The sequence below is a fragment of the Gorilla gorilla genome, chromosome 5, assembly GCF_029281585.2.
Source record: "Gorilla gorilla gorilla isolate KB3781 chromosome 5, NHGRI_mGorGor1-v2.1_pri, whole genome shotgun sequence".
NCBI classification, from domain to species: Eukaryota; Metazoa; Chordata; class Mammalia; order Primates; family Hominidae; genus Gorilla; species Gorilla gorilla.
This window is the reverse complement of record NC_073229.2, coordinates 149,097,755-149,117,243: the sequence shown is the minus strand read 5'-3', so window position 1 is coordinate 149,117,243 and position 19,489 is coordinate 149,097,755. Positions and strand designations below refer to the sequence as shown.

At 38.0% G+C, this 19,489-nt stretch overlaps 1 long non-coding RNA gene across 1 annotated transcript in view; it reads left to right on the top strand.

Annotated features, from left to right (window-relative positions):
* Positions 1-19,489, top strand: part of LOC134758772 (uncharacterized) — a 54,722-nt gene that overhangs the window by 25,839 nt on the left and 9,394 nt on the right. Inside the window, exons 4-6 of the long non-coding RNA XR_010134360.1 lie at positions 1,973-2,082; positions 5,338-5,380; positions 16,814-16,874. This is a non-coding gene — a long non-coding RNA (uncharacterized lncRNA). The remainder of the gene's footprint in view (positions 1-1,972; positions 2,083-5,337; positions 5,381-16,813; positions 16,875-19,489) is intronic.

Sequence of the window (19,489 nt, the reverse complement as noted above, 5' to 3'; positions counted from 1 at the left end):
AAGCTACAGATCAGTAGTCAGAGGAAATATGTCTAAGGTCTCATATGCACCTTTCTAATAAACTATGGTTTTTAAAGTCTCCCATTAATAATTTGAAACAGTTGGATTATAGTGCATTGATTGAACTGCAGATCCAGTTAACGAGGACTCTTCTATGTACCTAACAGTTCCGTCCCATATAATAATGTTTGAGGTGTTATACCTACTCCTGTAAATGCTTTCTGGCACACAGGACTTTATGCTTCAAGAATTTAGTTATAAAAGCAACAGAATTTCATCAGAGACCTTAAAAAAATAAAGAGACGAGAGAAACTATTGTTGTCTATAAGGGCCTGCTTTGGGAAAGAAATGGAAGAACTTTCACAAATAGGTCATCTTGACTTTATGTCAAAACTAAAATGAACAAATAAATAAGAACCTAATTTTAGTAGTAGAATTGTGGAATCAGAATGAAATAATTTTGCCCGATTTTATGTTCTTTGGAAAAGTTTTAGAAGTCAGAAATGAGAATTCAATTTATTGAGAGCTACAATCACATGAGAATAATCCAAATACTAGAAACATTTTTTTTTGTTTCATGAAGAAGGAAATATTTGTGCAATTTTTAAATGTTATATTTATATTAAGAATTAAATATTTCCATGGTATTAAATGACAAACAACAAGCAGACAAAAATTATAACAAAGAAGCAAATGAATTATAACAGAAGTTATTAAATTAACCAGCTGTTCATTCTAATGTACAAGTGAATGTTGGAACAAATTAAGACTAAGTCATTGTGTTATCCAAATTAGATATTGTATAATTCTCAACGGAACAGCTATTCTTATCATTTCCCTTGTATTTTTTTCTTACCTGAAACCTTATTAAGCACTGAACATTTGTAAAACATTCATTAAGAGTAGCAATATTATAAAACCTCTTTTCATCATTCAGGATGTTTCACAATATCAACAATTTTAAAAGTATTCTAGAATATAATCAGATTAAGCAACTAAATATGGTCAATGTGTATGGGCACCTGAGATGGCTTAAATTTACCATTTAATTACATTTCTTTTCTTCAGGCAAAATTATCCTTCAGAATTAGATTAAAAAGAAGACTCTTATATGAGTAGGTAAAATAAAACTTCCTTTATCATCTTATCTCATGTAATCTATTTGCTTCCTAAAAAAAAATTCACTTTATCCTGGCCAGGTGTGGTGGCTCATGCCTGTAATCCCAGCACTTTGGGAGGCCGAGGCGGGTGAATCATGAGGTCAGGAGATCGAGACCATCCTGGCTAACACAGTGAAACCCCGTCTCTACTAAAAATACAAAAAATTAGCCGGGCATGGTGGCGGGCACCCGTAGTCCCAGCTACCCGGGAGGTTGAGGCAGGAGAATGGCGTGAACCTGGGAGGCAGAGCTTGCAGTGAGCCGAGGTCGCGCCACTGCATTCCAGCCTGGGCGAGAGAGCGAGACTCCCTCTCAAAAAAAAACAAAAAAAAAAAATTCACTTTATCCTTTAAAGCTTCTGTGCAAATTGTAATATGACTCTTTAAATACAGTTACATTTCAATAAGTTAAAGTTAGAGCCTGAAGTGACATAACTAAATGCAAAATTATATTATCTTTGAATAATAAGGAAAAAACTTATAGTTTATAGACTCATTACTATTTCTTATGAACAGTTTAATTGCCAGGACATATGGTCTACAGATCCCTTAAATTTCGTTTTAAATAATTTCATGATGTGTTTTTGTTTTTTTTTTTAAAGCTAATCAGGTAATCACAGATTGATATGGTTTGGCTCTGTGTTCCTACCCAAATCTCATCTTGAATTGTAATACCTATGTGTCAGTGGAGGGATCAGGTGGGAGGTGATTCCATTATGGGGGCGGTTTCCTCCATGCTGTTCTCCTGATAGTGAGTGAGTTCTCATGAAAGCTGATGGTTTTAAAGTGTTGCACTTCCTTGTTCTTGCACAGACTCCTTCCTGTTGCCTTGTGAAGAAGGCTCCTGCTTCCCCTTCACCTTCTGCGTGATTGTAAGTTTCCTGAGGCCTCCTAGCCATGCTTCTTGTTCAGTCTGCGGAACTGTGAGTCAATTAAACCTCTTTCCTTTATAATTACCCAGTCTCAGGTAGTACTCTTTATAGCAGTGTGAGAAAGGACTAACACACAGATTGATTACAATGTTAGAAGTATTTTTTAGAGCACATTTTCCTCAAACTTAAAACAATTTAATTGGCTGGGCGCGGTGGGTCACGCCTGTAATCCCAGCAGTTTGGGAGGCTGAGGTGGGTGGATCACGAGGTCAGGAGATCGAGGCCATCCTGGCTAACATGGTGAAACCCCATCTCTACTAAAAAAAAACCCAAAAAATTAGCTGGGCGTGGTGGCGGGTGCCTGTAGTCCCAGGTACTCGGGAGGCTGAGGCAGGAGAATGGCGTGAACCCGGGAGGCGGAGCTTGCAGTGAGCCGAGATTGCGCCACTGCACTCCAACCTGGGTGACAGAGTGAGACTCTGTCTCAAAAAAAAAAAAAAAAAAAAATTAATTTTTTTGCTTCAACACATCAATAATTCTGGGAAAAATCATGGTGGCCTGGTCGCTTGGGCTATATATAAGAAACTAGGGATGTGGTGATGCTTATCTCCCCCACCCTGAATTAAAATCACTCTTCTATGTAATTGGTTGACAGCCTTTTTGTGTGTAGGACACCCTTTTGAATACAACTGTTGCTGAAAATTTGTAACACTTGAAAGTCTCAAAACAAATCAGAAAAATTTACAATAAAAACATTTCTGCGTATAACAAGATCTCACAGACTTTAGAAAAGCATCCATAGATAGTACATTATTTATTTGATTGCTTTTCTGAACCGTGCCTTTGAGAAAAACTCTTTGCTGTTCTACATTCTGTCTTATAGTCACAAAGCAAATTTCTTGTCTAGTCTTATAAATACATAATTTTTCTTCAATATTGTTTGGACATTATGCCTTCTTATCTTTTCCTTAGTGCTAGCTGTATCCCACTTTGTCAAGTCTACTCTAAGTGCTCACATTGTAATATTATGTAGCTGCATTTCTAACAGAAATGAGTTTTTCACACTGAAAAATTCCACAGTTCCGAGAACATTCCCAGCAACACCATGAGACACAGCATGTGAGAGCTGAGAAATGCTCGTCCAGAATCTAGTCTGCTTATATGTCCCTTTCATTGACTCCTGATTTATGCTTTTATACCCTGTATAAATTTCCCATTGTTCTGCATCATTTAATATTTTCCAGACATGTAGTGAGCATTGCTTAATTTCCCCTTTTTTGTTACTATTGAGTAGTTAGCCTTTTAAGTTCTCCTTTTACTGAATCTGCTACCAATGATTGCTTTTCTTTGGATTAACTCCAACTTTTGTAGGTACCTTATCATAGAAGTAGAAGGGAAATTAAGAAATCTTTAGATCTAGGCTCCTAAAATAGGGGCAAAGAAACACAGCAGCATTTGGAGTATTCTCTTCTCTTCCATTCTTTTCTTAGTCTAGAATCTAGACCATCTGAGTAGCTTTGGAGGGAGTGCCATTTCAGAGCCTAAGACTTGGTGTAAGTCCAAAATCATAATGTTTAGGAGCCAATTTTAGGCAAAATTGGTTTATTCAGTAATGATATAATGCTATTACATTATTTCCCAAGGACTTAAGATTTAATTTTCAATTGATAATCTATGGGCAATATATTGTCATATAGGGAAATTAAAAAGCTAATTTTGGGGAATGTAAGAAAAACCAGCACATAAATAAAATTTTTTAAATTTATTTTTACTCTATATGGAGCTAGTCAGATACGAAGAAAGAAGAGACTATATGAAAAATTAAAATATCAAAAGTTAAGGGAAGTATTGGAAAGCCAGACTAAATGAAAAGACTAGCCGAGTAAATGAATAAATGGCATACAATTTATATATAAATGCTTGGTTGAATGCTTACAATAACATTTGTGGAAGGAAAAATAACCCCATCACTTTCAATCTAGTATCCTTATTTTGTAGATGAGGAAACCAAAGTCATAAATGGTTAAGAAATTTGCTGTCACACAGTCAGTTAAACTGACTCCTTGGGTCTTGATCAAGTGCTAAATAAACCAGAGAATATGAAATTATACCTTAAAAATAAATTATATAAACACTAATGTTAAAAACAATTATAAACTTGCAGCACTGTGATTAGAGGACATACAAGTTTTTACAGGTATAATTGTGGTAATTAGCTCCCAAAAATTTCCAAATGAATACATTCATATGAATATTTGAGAAATATTGTACATATTGATAATGATATGGAGAAAACTTATTTAAAAGCTGTATTGGCATAACTAAAACAATAGAGTTTAATCTTAAAAATGTCAGTGTAGCATATTCCATTCCAAAAAATACGATTTTATCCTAAGACGTACTAAAACCGAGCCTATTTCCCAGTCAGAAATATAAATTTATTTTTCTCCTGGTGATGTTTTGAGATAGACCCAGGAGCCTTTTCAGAAAGAAAATTGGTGTTTGGGTAAAGGGACACAAAAGTACAAGAAAGATAGAAAGAATACCAAAAAGTACAGCTATGATTTGTAATCGAGTAACTGAAGGCAGCCCCTGGAATGATCTTTAAAAATAAATGAGATCAAGTTCTGCTCTTGCTCAAAATTGCTCAATGGCTTTCCAAAGTTAAGTTCAATAAAAGTCCTTCCTATGGCCTGTAAGGTTGGCCTGACTCCTCTTAGGTGACCCTTCTCTCCTCCGACTCCACCATAGATATTTTCCCTTTTCCCCAAGTTAATTTCCTCCTTGGGGACTAAATATTTTTCTTGGGGCCTTTTGGACTTTGCCTCCAGATGTAAGCATGGCTGATGTCTGCGCACCAGGCAGATCTCTGTGCACATGTTGCCCCAGCAGAGTGGTCTTCCCTGTCTAGAACAACCTTCCACACAGCTGTCTGACATTTTTCTCCCGTTTTATTTTCCTGCCCAGCACTTACCACTACCTGGAATTATATTATCTATTGCCTGCCGCCCCCATGAGGATATAACATCCGTAAGGGCAGAAATTAATACTTTACAAAAACATATGTATTTTCACTTATATAAGAATAATAAGATTTCTTTTACATTTACTATGACTTCTGCATTACAAGTTCTTTTACACGCATTGTTTCATTTAGTCTTCATACTAACCTTATTAGGAAAATACTATTATTATCGTCATTTGCACGTGGGCAAATTGAAGCTTATAGATGTTTAAAATGTGTTATTTTATTACAGTTATTACATATCTGGGACAGGATTCAAACTTAGGTCTTTTTGGCTTTAGGTCCTGAGCTGAAAAGAATATGAGAAATGGGATTTTACGACATGTAAGTGACATAAATACTCATATATACAAAGTGAAAGAGCTAAGGCAGAATGCAAGTATCATGACTCTCAAGGAATAGAATTACAAAGAGAATTTTTACAGAGCACTAAAGTATTACATTGTTGAAGATGAACATAGCTGAATATGTAATAAGCTCTTAAAAATAAAGTGTGCACTGCATGACAGCATTTTGGTCAATGACGAACCACATATGTGATGGTAGTTTTACTGGAGCTGAAAAATTTCTATCACCTAGTGATGTTGTAGCCATCTTAACATCACAGTGCAACTCATTACTCACGTCTTTGTGGTGATGCTGGCGCAAATGAAGCTACTGTGCTGTCAGTCGTATAAAAGCATAGCACACACAATTATGTACAGTACATAATACTTGATAATGATAATAAATGACTCTAGTTTATGTACTTACTATATTATACTTGTTATTTTAGAGTGTACTCCTTCTGATTATTTAAAAAGAAAAGTAACTGTAAAACAGCTTCAGGAGGGTTCTTCAGGAGGAATTCCAGAAGAAGGCATTATTTTCATAGGAGATAACAGCTCCATGCATGTTATTGCCATTGAAGACCTCACAGTGGGACAAATTGTGGAGGTGGAGGACAGTGATATTGATGATCCTGACCCTGTGTAGGCCTAAGCCAATGTGTGTGTGTTTGTGTTTTAATTTTTAACAAAAAAGTTTAAATAGTAAAAAAAAAATTTAATAGAAAAAAGCTTATAGAATCAGTGTATTAGGCCATTCTTACATTGCTATAAGGAAATGCCTGTGACTGGCTAATTTATAAGAAAAGAGGTTTAAGTGGCTCACGGTTCTGTAGACTTTACAGGAAGCATGGCCCTTGCATCTACTCAGCTTCTAGCGAGGCCTCAGGAGGCTTACAATCATGGCAGAAAGTGAAGTGGCAGCAGTCACGTCACATGGCGAAAGCAGGAGCGAGAGAGAGAGTGGGGCATGGGGGAGGTACCACACACTTTTAAACGACCAGATCTCATGTGAACTTAGAGTTAGAGCTCACTTATCACCAAGGGGATGGCCCAAGCCATTCATGAGGAATCTGATTCAAACACCTCCCACCAGGCCCTGCCTCCAACATCGAGGATTACATTTCAACATGAGATTTGGAGGGGACAAATGTCCACACTATATTAATAAGGATATAAAGAAAAAAATATTTTTGTACAGCTGTACTATGTGTTTGTGTTTTAAGCTGTATGATTAGAAAATAGTCAAAAAGTTACAAAATTTAAAAGTTTATGAAGTAAAAAAGTAACAGTAAGCTAAGGTTAATATATTATTGAAAAAATATTTTAAGTAAATGTGTATAGCTTAAGTGTACAGTGTTTATAAAGTCTAGAGTCCTAGGTCCTCACATTCACTCACCACTCACTCACTGACTCGCCTACAGCAACCTTCCATCCTGCTAGCTCCATTTAAGTGCCCTATGCAGGCACATCATTTTTTATCTTTTATAGTTTATTTTTACTGTACCTTTTCTATGTTTAGATATGGTTAGAGATGCAAATACTTAGTATTGTGTTACAATTGCCTATAAGTATTCAGTACAGTAACATGCTGCACAGGTTGGTAGCCTAGGAGAATAGGCTATACTGTATAGCCTATGTGTGTAGTAGGTTCTGTATCTACTTTCTGTAAGTACACTCCATGATGTTTGCACAATGAATTCACTTAACGATGCATTTCTCAGGATGTATCCCCATTGTTAAGCAACACATCACTGTGTTTGCTAAATTGATGCAAAAAAATTGTTTATACTATTTTCAAGTCTATTATATCGTCATGTTTGAATACAGAGTTTTGGATTCTTAGAAGTAGAAAATGTTTTAAGAGCTCTTCATTCCCTGGCTTCTTGGTTCATTGAGGTTAATAACTAAGATATCATGAAGAAGAAACTCTTCATGTATCAGGTATTCTTGGAGTCAGTTTTTCTTTTCTTCCCTTTGGCCAAATAAATTCTTCCCCCTTTTAACCTATACTTTTTTTTTTTTTTTGTCCAAAGTTTCTTTTTTTGTTGTTCAGTGTTTTTGTGGAGTTCGGAGAGCAAAAGATCTGTGTTTCTGTGTCATAATTCATTTTGGTTATAGATTTCCTAGTTCTACATAGTTGCACTGGCAGTAAAGAGGTCCTTTGATTTCTCAGTAACCAATTCCTCCCTTTACATGGACCATGAAACTTAAGAGCTGACTGAAAGGTATGAGAGAATTTCTTTTATCTCTTAAAGTAACTGGAAAATTGCTAACTGTTCTGAAGTGAGCTTGTTTTCTTGGTCATCTCTTTGGGATCCTCAAGTAGACTGAAGTACATCTTCAGAGGACTAAGCGCTGGCAACACAAAGACTGCGGTATCAGATACAAAGTCACCACATTGTAGAACTGGGATGGAAGTTGAATTCATCGTGTTTGAGTAAGTCTGGTCAAAGCTAGTCTGTCTAAGTCAGCCTTCTGCTTAAATGAACAGATTATAAGCTGATTATTCTATATGAAACACAATGGGCTCATTTGCCTCTTAGTGCTTAAAGAGAAAACCAATAGCGTAGATTGGCTCCAATTAAATTCAGTGAATCAAGCTTCCTATGGAATTAACCAAACAATTATGTCTAGTACTGGCCCAAGCATGCTCTCGGGATTTTTTGATGATGATGTAGTGATTAAGAGTGGCAATGATGGGTCTAGACCATGCAGGCACAGCTCTGCTAACCACAAATATTTCTTTTGATAGGTAGGGTACAGAGTAACTCTTGTCTTTAAAAATCTCTAATGAAATCCTTAAAACCATGGAATATAATTAAATTCGGAGTTTTTCAGGTGATGGAGGTTGTCTGTGTGAATAAACATGTGGTTCAATTGGACCAACTTAAAAATTCCTTGGTTGGCTTGTCTGTGTTTGCTCTTGGCTGCTTTAGTGCTTTAAAATGGTCCAGTTAAATCAGACTGTCAAAATGGTGAGGTTCCTGTTTGATTTACTCATGCCATACAAACCCACACAGAGTGTTATGAATGCCACATTTGAGAAAATCTCCCATTTGTGAAAACATATTGGGTCACATTAAAAAGGAGATTAAATGAATCCCTTTTTCCAAAAGTTTTTGGTAGGTAGAAAGGAATGCTGAGGTGACGCCTGTATAATGGCAGAACTACAGATGCCTCTTTCTGGTGGAAATATGTTCTATGGGCTAAATTTCATCACATTGGGGGATGGGAGACTATAAGAAGCAGGCTTCAAATTACCCTTCAATGGAAGGCTGGCAAATTAAATCCTGACCTTCTGCATGGTATTTAGAGTGCAGCGCAAGAAGCAGCTCACACATTCTCGAAAGAAACCCCATTGTAAGCTTTGCTATGCCTCAGCACTGCTGGGCCTGCTCTCCTTCACTGTTCTACATTGTAGAATACAGGCAATTGGTGTGTGACCCACTTATTTTACTTCTACAGCATTTACTGCAGGCATAGTTTGTTTGAAAGGTCTCAATGCTATTCAATTTAAATAGATTTATAAGGCCAATGGATTCAAAATGCACAAATAGGTCTATTATATAGACATGTCCTAAGTTAGATAAGATGGGATTTTATAGAATGGAGAGTGTCTTCCAGACTGGTGTATGTACCAGTGTCCAGCAACGCACATGTAAAGCTCATCGGATGACTAATGATGACTCCTGGAACCTTAATTCATGGGGAACAAAGGGCTTTTATGGTCAATACTGAATAAGACTCTCCAATTTCATGTCCTTCTTCTAAGTAGAACTGGCAGTCAGACCCTTAAGGAATAATTCTAAACACTACTGCTTCTTATTAACTGAAAACACAAAGATTCTAGATAGATGATCAACAGAAAGCTTTGTTGTGTGAGGTAGGTATGAGACAATTATTTTATTTCTTTGAAAGCAGAAAAGTAACTAAAATTGTTGTGTATTTTTGGTTACAATTTTACTGCTTCCAGACTTAAGTTTCACAAACAATTAAAAGGTTTAAAGATGCTCCATTTATTAAAGTCACTTGTTTGTGTTCTTTGACATAATTTGCTGATCAAATGAGTCCTATTGGAGTCATATCCCAACAGCAGTTCCAAGCCATTAACAACATTACTGCATTATTGGGGTTTAATGGGGCAAAACACATTCATGTAGCTTTTCTGGAGCTCTGTATTTAGCAGCCTCTCATACTTAATTTTGCTTCTGTCCTTTTAATATTACAAAACAAGCTAACTTTAAAGCCAAATACTTAGTGTTTGAAGCACTACATTTCAGAGAGTAAAAAAAGGCCTAAGTGGCTGGGCGCAGTGGCTCACGCCTGTAATCCTAGCACTTTGGGAGGCCAAGGTGGGTAGATCATGAGATCAGGAGATCGAGACTATCCTGGCTAACATGGTGAAACCCCGTCTCTACTAAAAAAAATACAAAAAAATTAGCCGGGTGTGGTTGTGGGTGCCTGCAGTCCCAGCTACTCGGGAGGCTGAGGCAAGGGAATGGCGTGAACCCAGGAGGTGGAGCTTGCAATGAGCGGAGATCGCGCCACTGCACTGCACTCCAGCTTGGGCGACAGAGCAAGACTCTGTCTCAAAAAAAAAAAAAAAAAAAAAAAGGCCCAAGTAAAAAGAACAAGCTAACATGTTTATTGCTATACATTTTCCCTTTCAGACAGGATGAGAGTAAGAAATGCTGCCTAGAACTAGAAGGAAAAATGTTCTCCCTTATCTATTTGCAAAATCCTTCACACTGTTAACTTTAAAGCCCAGATGAGTTGAAAATGAAATATATATAAAGGGCATATTTTATGTATCAGATGTCTGGGGTTGTGTCTGCAGGGCCCTAAATATTTAAAAGAAAAATTGTAGATGACAGTGGACATAGAGACAGAGAACATTTGACAGTGTGTTAGAAGAGGGGCCAAACATAGCAAAAACACGATTGGCCATGAGCTGCATGGACAGTAGGGGTTGCTAGCCAGGACGATTCCTTCCCTAAGCATGAGCATGGCCAATATGGAGACTGTCCTTTTTAAAAGTGACATGAGGCTTGTGTGTTAGCACTACCTGCACAGAATAGACTTTGATCTCACTCAAATCAATGTTGGGTCTCATCCAGCAAAGTGCTATGTTAATGTATCAAATAGATTAATTTGGTTTCTAAGTGATTTCTTCCAAAAGGCAGTCACATGGCAAGAACTTAAAGGTCAACATGATTATTAGTCTATTATTTAATTTTGTTATTTGGGAATATACAATTTAACCCTTGTAGGAGAAGAAAAAAAACTTTTCTTCTACTCTGCTATGTTTATTTCCTGGGGTCTGTGAATTAAATGGACAACAGACAGATTAACAAGAGAAATAATTTTTCTGTATGCATATGGGAGCCCACAAAAGACAGCTCCTTAAATGGTTAGAGACTCATATACCTACCTTAGTAGGAGAAAGGGAGTGGGGACAAAAGGCATATATGGGAAAGATAAATAGATCTTCTCTTTTTAGGAGAAGAAATGGAAGAAGAACGTGGTAATATTTGTCTGTATAGGTTTGAATAGTCTTTTCCTCTCTTTCAGGGCCATAAAACTTCACTAGAGAAGGGATTTGATGTACGTTTTATTCACCTCCCTTCTAAGGTTACATCCATCTTGAAGAAGAAATTTATGGTCGCCCTATTTCTCAGAATATGCTGCTATTAGTCAGATAAGGGAAACTTCTTTGTGCATCTGTTGATTCTCAATTGCCTCTGCCAAAGTGCCATATTATGGGTGGCATATTAGGATACCCCTCACTCTATAAGCAGCAGCCATAATAAAACTATATTATAAGCATGATTTAACATCCTTGATAAGTGGTTAGAGACTTTATGCCAAGTGACAAGATTTTGGTGAGTTCTTGGCATGTGAGGGTGAGAAAATGTAATAATTATTTTATTTTCAAATTCCAACATCAAAGATTTTTTTCCTCAAACAGATGGGACAAAATCCATCATTCCTTAAGGTTTACATAATGTTAAAAATAACAAACAATATTTTGACAAGAGAACATGTAGCAGAGGCAGAATTTACTAAGTTATATTTTTCATGATAACACAACAGTGACAATATACTGAAGAACAAATTTAGTAGAATGATTTAAAATTGTACCATATCAATTTTAAGAGGCATTTGAAAAATAATAGAAGAAACACTTAAAGGAATTTTTATTAATATATACTTCACTTACAGTTTACATTTGTAACTCAAAAATTTAACTAAAACTTTGGATAAAAGAAATATGGTATATGTAAACAATGTAATACAATGGAAAGAGGCCAGGCGCGGTGGCTCAGGCCTGTAATCCCAGCAGTTTGGGAGGCGGAGGCGGGCGGATCACAAGGTCAGGAGATGGAGACCATCCTGGCTAACACGGTGAAATCCCGCCTCTACTAAAAATACAAAAAATTAGCAGGGCGTGTTGGTGGGCACCTGTAGTCCCAGCTACTTGGGAGGCTGAGGCAGGAGAATGGCGTGAACCCAGGAGGTGGAGCTTGCAGTGAGCCGAGATCACGCCACTGCACCCCAGCCTGGGCGACAGAGCGGGACTCCGTCAAAAAAAAAAAAAAAAAAAAAAAAAAAAAAAGGAAGGAAGGAAAGAAAGAAAGAGAAACAGAAAGAAAGAAATCAATTCTGGCTGAGTGTAGTGGTTCACACTTGTAAACCTATCCCTTAGGGAGGCAGACAGAGGCAGGTGGATAGATTACTTCAGCCCAGGAATTCCACACCTGCCTGGGCAACACAGTGAGACCCTTTTCTCTGCAAAAAGGAAAAAAAGAAAGAAGAAAGAAATTCTGCTATATGTGACTACATGGATGAACTTGAAGGACATTGTACTGAAATAAGTCAGACACAGAAGGATGAATATGGCATGACTTCATTTATATGAGATATCTAAAATATTCAAACTCACAGAGAGTGTAGCGTGGAAGCTACCAGGAGGTGAGAGTGGCGAGGAAGGGGAGCTGCTATTAAATGGTTTAAAATAATTAATTGTGTGGCTGGTAGACTCAGATGGCTCCAGTGCCCTGGGTTCCTGTGTAAGCAAACTGAAGCCCAACTCTGCATAAATTGTCTTAACCAATCAGAAAGCACCAACTCACCTCTAAATACGGACTTTCCACTGCAATGATCCAAATAAGGATACCGCTCCTCTTTAACCAATCAAATATTTTCTTTGGCTTGCTTCCATCTTTACCCTATAAAAGCATTCTCCTCATGCCCCTGGATAGAGCCCCAGAACCGCTTCTAGTTTGAAGCTGCCCAATTTATGAATCCTGTCTGCTCAAATAAACTCTGTAAAAGTTTATGCCAAAGTTTATCTTTTAACAATGAGAATAAAGTTTAACTTATGCAAGCTGATTAAGTTTAGAGTTCTGCTGTACAGCATTGTACCTGTAGTTGACAATACTGTATTGTACACTTAAAAATTTGCTAAAAGGATAGATCTCATGTTAAATGTTCTTACCAGAAAAAAGTATTGAAAATACCTGGACTTAGAGAAAATTTTGTAAAGAATCCTCTCTATGCAATCAATCTTCCATCTGTGGATAGAAAATTGGAAGATGTGCATCATTTAGCTGTCTAAAAAGTAACAAAGTTCAGCAAAATACACTTACAACAGCTTTGTTTTGCATGATGATTTTTAAAAATAAACAATAACATTATAATATTAACTAAAGCATATCACACTTCTATAGGTCAGATATTGTTTGACTCTTTACATACCTTAACTCATTTAATTCTAACCACCACCCTTTAAGGCAGGTATTGTTTATGGCTGCATTTTATAGATGAGGAAACTCAGGCACTGAGAAAAGAAACATATACAAGTATATTGTCTTAGTCTGCTTATACTGCTATTTAAAAATACCTGAGACTGGGTAATTTATAAACAACAGAAATTTATTCTTCACAGTTCTGGAAATGAGGAAGCCCAAGATCAAGTGCAGCCATGTTTGGTGTCTGGTGAGGGCCCATTCCTCATAGATGACACCATCCAGGTATCCTCACACAGCAGAAGAAATGGAAGGGCAAAGAAGGTAGTGGTGAACAGCTTTTTCTCACCTTTTGTAAGGTCATGAATCCCATTCATTAGGGCTGTACCCTCATGACTTAGTCACCTAAGGCCCCACCTGTTATTACCATTACAAAGTCAATTAAGTTTTAACACATGAATTTTTGGGGACACACTTAGTCTATAGCAGACATAGTATGAAATTATGAAATAGTTGGTTAGATTATTAACTTCTCACTCAACAAATACTTATTGAGCCCCTATTACTTGCCAGACACTTTTTGAGGTCCAGGGAATATAGTAGTGAGCAAGACAGCAGTGTTTTTGTCCCTAGTGGGAAAGAGGAAAATACACAAAGATAATATTGAATGTGATAGGTATCATGAAAGGGTATTCAGTGTTTAGTGATGGTATAACCTAGTTTGTGAGAAGGTGAAGCTGAGAACTGACAGAGGAGTCAGCTTGGTGGATGGGGGAAAGAAGGACATTCCAGGTATGGAAATAGCACGTATAAGGCTGATATGGGAAGAACCTGATGTATTAGAGGAAATGAAAGGAGTCTCAAGTGGTTAGACCACAGTTAGCAAGGTGGAATGACAGAAGATGGGTTAGAAAGGTAGTGAAGGGTGTGATCATCTGAGTTTTGTAGGACATTTAAAAAAGTCTGGTTCTAGGCCGGGCAAGTTGTCTCACACCTGTAATCCCAGCACTTTGGGAGGCTGAGGTGGGTGGATCACTTGAGTCTAGGAGTTTGAGACCAGCCTGGCCAGCATGGTGAAACCACATCTCTACTAAACATAGAAAAAATTAACTGAGCATGGTGGCAATGGGATTACCTGCCTGTAATCCCAGAGACTTGGGAGGCTGAGACATCAGAATTGCTTGAACCCAGGAAGCTGAGGTAGCAGTGAGCTGAGGTCACACCACTGCACTTCATGCTGGGCAACAGAGTGAGACTCTGTCTCAGAAAAAAAATGCTGGTCTTATTTACAACTTTCCATGGCAGAACAGTTAGGAACTTATGATAATAGTTTGCTGAGAGATATCCATAGGCGAAACTAGTGGCAGATGCAAAGAACAACAGGTACAGTTGAGAAAGGTCAATCAGATTTGGATGTAATAAAAGAGGGCAGGTGGTATGAGGCTTCTAGCTTGAACAATGAAGTGGATGTTTAGGGTAGGGGGAGAGATGATGACTTCAGTTTTAGATTGGTTGAATTTTAAATGTCCATGAAATATTTGACTGGAGATATTGAGAGAAAACTAGATATACATGCCTGAGTTGGAGTTATTGGAAGTTAATAGCCTGTAGATGGTAGTTAAAGACCTGCAAGTATATATGATTATGCTACAGAGAAAGTCCAGAGGGAAAGGATGAGGGCTCAAGATTGAAACAAAATTAATAAATACTCTTTGAATGAATGGACAAGGTTTCATAACACATGACAGGGCAAGTAGGCCAGTATTTTTTTTCTCTTTTAGGAGTTAACAATCCTTAATAATATAAGACAATATGTTATAGGAATTGATATGGTTTGGCTGTGTCCCCACACAAATCTCATCTTGAATTGCAGCTCCCATAATCCCATGTGTAATCGGAGGGACATGGTGGGAGGTAATTGAATCGTGGGGGCAGATTTTTCCCATGCTGTTCTCATGATAGTGAATAAGTCTCATGAGATCTGATGGTTTTATAAATAGCAGTTCTCCTGCACACATTTGCTTGCCTGCTGCCATGTAAGACATGCCTTTGTTCCTCTTTCACCTTCTGCCATGATTGTGAGGTTTTCCCATCCATGTGGAACTGTGCATCAATTAAACCTCTTTTTCTTTAATAATTACCCAGTATCAGGTATGTCTTTATCAGCAGTGTGAGAACAGACTAATACAGTAAATTGGTGCCAATAGAGTGGGATACTGCTACAAGGATACCTGAAAATGTGGAAATGACTTTGGAACTGGTAAGAGGCAGAGGTTGGAACAGTTTAGAGGGCTCAGCAAAAGACAGGAAAATGTAGGAAACTTTGGAACTTCCTAGAGACTTGGAGGTCTCAGAAGACAGGGAGATGTGGGAAAGTTTGGAACTTCTTAGAGATTTGTTGAATGGCTTCAACCAAAATGCTGATAATGATATGGACAATAAAGGCCAGGGTGAGGGGGTCTTGGATGGAGATGAGGAACTTCTTGGGAACTGGAATAAAGGTGACTCTTGCTATGTTCTTGCCCCTGACCTAGAGATCTGTGGAACTTTGAACTTGAGAGAGATGATTTAGGGTGTTTGGTGGAAAAAATTTATAAGCAGCAAAGCATTCAAGAGGTAACTTGGGTGCTGTTAAAAAAAAATCTAGTTTTATGTATTTACAGATATATGGTTTGGAATTGGAACTTATATTTAAAAGGGAAGCAGAGCATAAAAGTTTGGAAAATTTGCAGCCTGATAATGCAATAGAAAGGAAAAATCCATTTCCTGAGGAGAAATACAATCCAGTTACAGAAATTTGCATAAGTAACAAGAAGCCAAATGTTAATCACCAAGACACTAAGGAAAATGTCTCCAGGGCATGCCAGAGGTCTTTAGGGAGCCCCTCCCATCACAAGCCAGGAGGCTTAGGAGGAAAAATATGGTTTTGTGGGCCAGGCCCAGGGCCTTGGTGCTTTGTGAAGTCCCCTGGACTTGGTGCCCTGTGTCCCAGCAGTGGCTAAAAGGGCCAGCGTACAGCTCAGGTCGTTGCTTCAGACGGTGCAAGCCCCAAGCCTTGGCTGCTTCCATGTGGTGTTGAGCCTGTGGGTGCACAGAAGTGAAGAATTAAGGTTTGGGAATCTTCACCTAGATTTCAGAGGATGTTTGGAAATGCATGGATGTCTAGGCAGAAGTTTGCGGCAGGGTTGGAGCCCTCACAGAGAACCTCTGCTAGGGCAGTGCAGAAGGGAAATGTGGGGTGGAAGCCCCTACACAGAGTCCCCACTGGGGCACTGCAGAGTGGAGCTGTGAAAAGAGGGCCACCATTCCCTAAAGCCCAGAGTAGTAGATCCACCAACAGCTTGCATCGTGCACCTGGAAAGGCCATAGACACTCAATGCCAGCCTGTGAAAGCAGCCAGGAGGGGGGGCTATACCCTGCAAAGCCACGGAGGTGGAGCTGCCCAAAGCTGTGGGTGCCCATCTCTTGCATCAGCATGATCTGGATGTGAGACATGAAGTCAAAGGAGGTCCTTTTGGAGTTTTACCATTTGACTTCCCTGCTGGATTTCAGACTTGCCTGGGGCCTGTAGTCCTTCATTTTGGCCAATTTCTCCAATTTGGAATGGGTGCATTTACCCAATGCCTGTACCCTACCCCCACTGTATCTAGGAAGTAACTAACTTGCTTTTGATTTTACAGGGTTATAGGCAGAAGGGATTTGCCTTGTCTCAGATGAGACGTTGGACTGTGGACTTTTGAGGTAATCCTAGAATGAGTTAAGACTTTGGGGGATTGTAGGGAAGGCATGATTGTTTTTGAAATGTAAGGACTTGAGATTTGGGAGGGGCCAGAAGTGGAATGATATGGTTTGGCTGTGTCCCCACCCAAATCTCATATTGTATTGCAGCTCTCATAATCCCCATGTGTCATGGGAGGAACCATGTAGGAGGTAATAGGATCAACAGGGCAGGTTTTTCCCATGCTGTTCTTGTAACAGTGAATAAGTCTCGTGAGATCTGACAGTTTTAGAAAGGGCAGTTCCCCTGCACATGCTCTCTTGCCTGCTCCCATGTAAGACGTGCCTTTGCTCCTCCTTTGCCTTCTGCCATGATTGTGAGGCCTCACCAGCCATGTGGAACTGTGAGTCCATTAAACCTCTTTTTCTTTACAAATTACTCAGTCTCAGGTATGTCTTTATTAGCAGCGTGAGAACAGACTAATACAGGAATCAAAGTAGTAGATGTGGAAAATGTTGTAGGCAATCAATAGAGTAAGGAACCAGTTTTAGATGGTCAGGAAGGCCACATCAAAAGAATAGGGCCCTAGCAGGATATTAAGATGACCAAGTGGGAGGGGAGTTTAAATGAAATGTGAGGAAAAAGGAAGGCACAAGGCAGATTTTGCATAGGAGCTGCCAAAAGAAGCAAAAGAAATAGAGATGATGATTTCTGTCCTCATGGAACTTACGTATAAATGAAAAGACTATAAACAGAAAAGAAAACATGAAATATTTAATTTCATTTAATAGTCATTTTATGGACTATGTTAATTAATATTATGGGTTGTCTATATGCAATGCTGAAGAAGCATTAGAGTGACTGTGCTATTCTGGTATTAGGAGAGTATTGTGGAGGAAATGGGTTTGGAGTCACAGTTTAAAGAGAGTCATGGATGTGAATTTCTTAGTCTTAATTCATATTCTCACTAAAGTATTTGATTGCCTAGTAAATATATATTGAGTGTCCATTCTGTAGCAGGTTTTCAAAGCCTAATAAACTGCATTTGAAAGGTTTTCCCCTTTATTGTTCTTTATAAATGTAACTTGTAATTGCTGCAATGAACCATAATTACTTAAAGCCAGATTAGATGAACTGTAAGTGCCATTACTAACTCTCTTAATTAGGGAAAGCAAGCTCAAGGGAAAATGAAAATGGATGCAGTGATGATTGCTTGTACTCAAGTGCAACAAGGACACTCAAGAGAAGTTATACTACAGTATTCTAATTCTAAGCTTATTTATGCATTAAAAAGTTGACCATTTAATAAATGTTCTTACTGCTATTTTGAAGTCACATCCCAAATCCTGAAATCTCTAGTTTGGTTTTTTCCATTAATAAGCCATTTAAATATTTGTATCCAGTGAAAATCCCTCTTCTGACAACTAAATATAGAAAGCTAATCACTTCGTGGTTAGACCCAATGAACAACAAGCTTCTCAAACTCAATACTCATGTATTTATTTATTTTTTGCTTCAATTGAATGCCAATTGTTTCATTTTCCCATTATTTTGATTTCTAAGAGAAGATAACTCTAACCTAGCTTAGATGGAGGAGACAAAAGAAACAGACTTTAATTTTTCTAAAGAGAATATAAATTCACAAATGTAAAAGACTCTTGCCACATTCACTTCCTTCTTTTCTAGCTCCCTTCATTATGGAAGTGGTAGTAAATAATTCCTGGAGAATTATATAGATTAATTGCTGTCAGGAAAACAAAACCGAAACCAAAGTAACAACTAAAGAATGCTACAGAACTTCTTGTGCACTCTTTGAGCATAATGTCTTCTCTATGTCTCTCACAAGGCAAGATCTCTGCAACTCAGGCCTCCTAAGGGACCACTATTACCAGCCTCTAAAGACTTAGTTGGAATGTTTGAACATGTTTTAATATAGTAAGAGCTTTTTAATTTTCTTTCAATTAACAAAATTTTATTATCATCAAACAGGGCCTCTAGAGCTATATCTGATGAATTATTTAAAAAGGGTTGTGAAACAGGTTCACTGTGCATTGATTACCAATTTGTCTGAATCTAGTGAGACAGAATACCCCTCACACAAGTTATATTTAGATATTTTATTATAGATAGCAGCAAGAGTTTACAGAAACCTGGGATTCATTGTGAGCCAGTTCTTCAAGGCTCAGGAAAGTTGCCCAAGGCAGTTGAGAAACCCCAGAAAACAGCCTTCCCTGGTTTTATGCTCCAGGGGATTATGACATGCTGAGCTAAAGTATTAATGAACATCCTCTTCTGGGGGGTTAGAACAAGCCAGAGCTATTTGGACTAGCTCCCCCTTATCCCAGCACATTCTACAGTTATTCTTGAGAACTAAAAGGGAGGAAGGCAGAAGAACTGGGTTTGTCCAAAGGGGCACCCAGAGAACTGCACTATAGAAGGTAAAGGAGGTAGAAGCTTATACATATTTTATACTGGAGTTTGGATGCAAAACAATGTGGTGCCTAAGGATATAATATTTGCAGTAAAAAAACCCAGAGTTTGAATAACTCTTGTCGTGTGACTTTAGAGAACTCCCCACCTCCCCATTTTTTAAAGCAAAACATTTTTTTACTACAAAATAATGTATGACAGTTGTAAT